This window comes from Otolemur garnettii, unplaced genomic scaffold, assembly GCF_000181295.1.
Source record: "Otolemur garnettii isolate 467f Iridium unplaced genomic scaffold, OtoGar3 scaffold00047, whole genome shotgun sequence".
Taxonomy (NCBI): Eukaryota; Metazoa; Chordata; class Mammalia; order Primates; family Galagidae; genus Otolemur; species Otolemur garnettii.
Window position 1 is genome coordinate 539,239 of NW_003852442.1, and position 4,956 is coordinate 544,194.

The 4,956-nt window shown below is 52.3% G+C and overlaps 1 protein-coding gene across 1 annotated transcript in view; it reads right to left on the minus strand.

Moving 5' to 3' along the window:
• The window catches only part of KIAA0513 (KIAA0513 ortholog), a 49,198-nt gene extending 45,259 nt beyond the window's left edge, over positions 1-3,939 (minus strand). Inside the window, exon 1 of the mRNA XM_003791287.3 lies at positions 3,766-3,939. The gene's annotated coding sequence lies outside the window, so the exon portion shown is untranslated. The remainder of the gene's footprint in view (positions 1-3,765) is intronic.
• Between the last annotated feature and the right edge of the window lie 1,017 nt (positions 3,940-4,956).

Below are 4,956 nucleotides of genomic sequence, written 5' to 3' on the forward strand. Positions count from 1 at the left end.
TGGAGCAGGGATGGACACCAAGGATGGAGCAGGGGACACCAAGGGTTGCTGGTAACCACCAGAAGTGGGGAAGAGAGGCATTGAGTCTCCCACTGAGTCCCCAAGAGGGAACCAACCCTCTTGACATCTTAATTTGGGACTTCTGGTCTTCAGAACTGTGAGAGAATACATTCCTGTTGTTGTAAGCCCCCTAGTTTGTGGTATTAATTCTTTGTTACACCAGCTCTTGGAAACAAATTTGGAATCTTAATCTGGTTTTACTAAACATCTAGTGCTTGAATTCTCTTGCCCAATGGTCAGCCTGCCAGCTTGTTTGTCTCTCGCGAAAGAAAACCAAGTTAATATCTACCAAAGCAGCAATTCCTCCCATCTTTGGAAAGGTCTGATTGCCATAAAAACTATTGATTAGCAAACATTGTGTTTACTGAGCACCTACCGTATGGCAGGTACTGTTTTGTGCCCTCTTGACAAAGAGGCAAATGGGAAACGGGCCATAAAAGCTTTCTCAAGTAAATAAGGTCATTTCTGATATTGCTACGAAGAAAACAAAAGTCTGCAGTATGACAGAGTAAGAGGAAAAAGGAACATTACTTTGATTATCAGGGAAGGTCTCAGGAAGGATGTGATATTGGAGCAGTGGCCCGAATGACAGAGAGCTGGCCCTGGGGAAATGTAGCAAGAAGAACAGCCAGTGCAAAGGCCCTGAGGCAGCGTGATTCCCCACATGCTCAGGTTCAGAAAGCAGGCAGGACCTCTGTGAGTGAGAAGGTGGTAGTTGATGAAGCTAGAGAAATGAGCAAGGCCAGCACCTGCACAGCCACCCTCGCAGACCGGGGTAAGGAGTTTGAACATCACCCCCACCGTACTGGGAAGCTGCCAAGGAGAGACGTGATTCAACTCACAGTTTTTGAATGATCACTCTGGCATGATCAAGTTCTTAAAACTAAAGTCTTTGTAACGGTTGTCCTTTGGTTCTAAGGCCTCTACAGAAGAGTTTAATGAATGATAGCCCTGAACTTTCTGTCATAGTGACTCCAGAGATTCCCCCAGCTTAACCAGGTCTAATTCATTTACTGCTGTAACGGTTTCCAATGAGTGTGCTTGATTTTCTGTTTCTGTGCCCTTCATTATATGTGATGTCCAGAAAAGAACACAATGTTCTAAGTATGGGGGCACACTTCTGATGCACACTTCTGATGCGTCCTGGGGCTTGGGTTTTCAGTTCTGTTTCATACCGGGGACCTACTGAAGCATCCCTCTGGCAGCCTCCCCCTGAAGTCCTGTCCTCTCTGTGATACCCAGATCTGGGCAGTGAGAGTAAAGCCTGTTCTTCCCTAATGAGAACCACCTATGCCCTGTTTAAAAAACAGAACTGTCAAACCATAACCCACACGATGTCACATATAAAAGACTGATTAGAAACAAAACTACTGGGTCAGCTCCTCGGGTTTCATGACCATTGCGCTTCTCTTCCCGGAGGAGGACAGCAAAGCTATTATAGCTAGTTTCCTCTAGAATTGCCTTCCCCTCTTGCATCACACTTCTGAAGACACCTAGACTATTGGGAAACACAGAACGCTTGAGCAAAAGACACTCTTTGCAATCATACTTCCTACTAGATTTCTCAAAGACTTATAAACAAATCTGAGCCCACAGAGACTACCACAGGCTTGGAGTGGGGGAAGCCAGGAGGGCGCAGCTGTGCTGCCAAGCTGGGCTGACTCGGTGAGCCGTGAGCCCCGCGTGATGGGAGAAAAGGACGTTCTTCTAGGTCTCGGGAAAGCCCTGGGGCCCTCGTGTGAGGGATGATCCTCTGGGATCCTTCCACATCTCATTCTGCAGGGCGGTGTGGGCTGCCACATCCACTATGAGACTGCTGGGGTTAACACCTGGCTTCCTCTCCCCACAAAGTCACTCAGCCTCGGTTTCCTCATCTGCGACATGGGAACGGTAACACCACCTATAACGTCCAAGTTTATCCTGAAAATCAGTCACGCGTCTATATGTGAAAGCCCTTCGTGTTATTTCAAGAGGATTTGACGCCTCCCTTTGTATAATCTTTCCAGCTGCTGGTTGACTTTCAGGACTCTTTTTTGTTATTGTTGTTAATCTCCTCGGGCTGCTTTAGGTGTTTCTTTTAACCCGATTGTTTTCCATTTTGGGGAGAAGGGGGCTGGGGAAAGAAGCACGTGGCAGCCATCACCCCACCGAAACCTTTCCTAGGGACTGTTCTAAAAGAAGCCGCCCTCAGAGCCATTTAGGATAACCGCAAATCAATTTTCCTTTGAAAGAAAAAGTTACTGTCGTAACAAGAGAACCCCATCTAGTATCTGTGGATACTCTTTACTTTCTGGAATTCTGCAGCAAATTATTTAAGGTCTGTGACTTGCTTGTGCCACCAACTTGCTCCTCACTGCCTTTCCTTGTTACATTCCCAAATAATACAAACCAATCATCGCATCGACTGACGTGCTGAATCTCATACAAAAGGCAAACATTCCAGGAAACGCAGAATGTGACACAGGGAGGCTTCACAGTAACCTGCTCACCACTAAGAGGGCCCAGGTGTGAGTCCCCAGCCATCTTCGTGGCTTAATGGAAAAGGAAAATCTCAAAAGCCAACTTTGTCACTGTGAGCCCATCTCAACAGCCTTTCTGTCAGGTGCTTCAAAAGTCGTAAGCAATCCTATTTCTTAACAAAGTCGAAATAAAAACAAGAGATCGTCAAAGGGAGGCACTCTGAACAACGTGGGGACGAGTGCTTCCCAGCAGAAATGTGGGGAAGACAGTGCCGCCCAAGCTTTTTTTTTTTTCTTTTTCCTTTTGCTTGTCAGTGTTAAGCTTCTGGGCCGCCCTGCTTGTAGCGATTGGGAGGGGGTGCCTCTAATTAAATGAATCTGACATTGGCATCGGGTCGCAGCCTGGCTCAGGCAGCCTCCGCGCTGACAGCTGTCAGCCTGCCTCTAACACTGACTCACCCCAGCTACAACCTCCACGTCAGGGCGCCTCACCGGTGCCAGCTCAGAGGCCAGGTCCTGCTCATTCCGCAGGTTGGCACTCACGCCTAGCACTTTACCCAGACAGAAAAAGGAGCTGGCTGGTGTCCACCGCAAAACCTTTCTCCCCTTCCCCTTCTCATCTTTCCAAATCCAATCTACCTGCAACCTTGGGAAGCACAAGCCCAGTAGAAAGGGGGCCACGCGCTCAACTCCAGGAAGACTAATTCTGTCCTTTCAAACCTCCTGGAAACTGCTCCAGTCCCCCGTAAACCAGCTGCCCTGCACTGAGCTTCTGAAACTGCACGAACGTTGCTGTCCCTTCTGCAAACCTCACCGGCCCATCATGAGCAGAGGGAAGCCCGGTGACAACTCAGGAGAAACCCACAGGGGCGGCCACTCGGCCAAGAAGCCCCTTCCCTCGTTCACGCCTCTGCCGGCCCCACACGCAGGACCTGACAAATGTCTTTCCTATCCGGCTCCCTGCACCCCTCCCCGCACGCCTTTCCGAGTCCCGGTTTTTTTGTTTTTTTTTTTTTTCCGCCCCCAAGACAGAGTAACCAGCGCCATCCCAAAGCCACTTGGGGACAGCATCTGCCGACATCTGCCACCTGGGACACCTCCTGTGGGCAGCGGCCCAGGCTTCCCTCACGCCGGGCGTCCAGCCGCCCCTGCCCATCTCCTGACCTACCTACCCCGGGGCCCGCGCCCCCGCAGACCCGCCTCCTGCCACCCACGGGCCCGCCCGGCAGCCCCACGGCACTCCCACCTGTCACCCCTTGCAGACCCCGGAGAGCAGCGTCCTGTGTCCCCGCCGTCCTTCCTGGGTAAACCCTCCCCTCGCGAGCCCGACAGGCGAGCCCGAGGCCGCTCCGCGGCCCCTCTCACCGCAGGCGGGCCGGCCAGCTAGAGGGCGCAGTCAGGCTCGGCGGCTGCGGCTTCTGCGCCGCCCGCAAGCAGCCGGGTCCTTCCGAGGCGCCGCGGCGCGAGCTGCCAGTCAGCTGGAGGTGCCCGCCCCCCGATTCCATCGGCGCAGGCGCAGGATGGGTGCCGCCCTCCTCTCACGGCGGGAGGGCGGGGCTGCGTCACGTGACGGGGCGGGGTCTGCTCCCAAGAGGCTGCCCCCGCCTGTGGGAGAGCGCACCGAGGTCCTGGAGCCCGCGCGCTCGCCGGACCCAGCCCAGGGTGTTCTCCCTCCCGGGGAAGAGTCGGGTGGGGCAGGCCTTTCTGCACGCGGGTGGGTGGGTAATTTGGTGATTTGAGGGGCAAGGCGGGTGTGGAGCCCCGGCACGGAGCCATGAAATAAGGTCTGGTTCTGGTCCTGTGTTTCTCCACCTTTAAAGCAAGTATGCCTCTTGCTGCCCCCAATTGCCCAGACTTGGGGTGAAGCCTTGACATTAACCAGCATGCCTATAAAGTAAGTCTGGCTAGGATACACAGGAGGGCAATCTGACCTTTATTTATTTATTTATTTTTGAGACAGAGTATCACTATGTCGCCCTCGGTAGAGTGCTGTGGTGTCCCAGCTCACAGCAACCTCAAACTCTTGGGCTTAAGCGATTCTCCAAGTAGCTGGAACTGCAGGCGCCCAGCACAACGCCCAGCTATTTTTTTGTTGCAGTTATTGTTGTTCAGCTGGCCCGGGCCAGGTTCGAACCCACCACCCTGGTTGCATGTGGGTATAACCACTGTGCTACGGGGGCCAAGCCAGACCCCTATTTTTTTGTTTTTAAAGGGGGCGACTTAGACTGATATGTGCACTTTAGCTGCTCTGAAAGTTCCAGGCCTGTCTGCATCTTTTCAGCAAATACAGTAAACACAGTGTTCAGGCCATTCGTTTCTTCTACCTGTCTTCAATTAAAACGTAAAAAATACAAGTGCTGCCTCCTATGGAAGCTCTTGTAGTTCTCAGGGAGGTATAGAAACAAACTGACAGCCTTGCCCAGTAATTTTGGGGTTA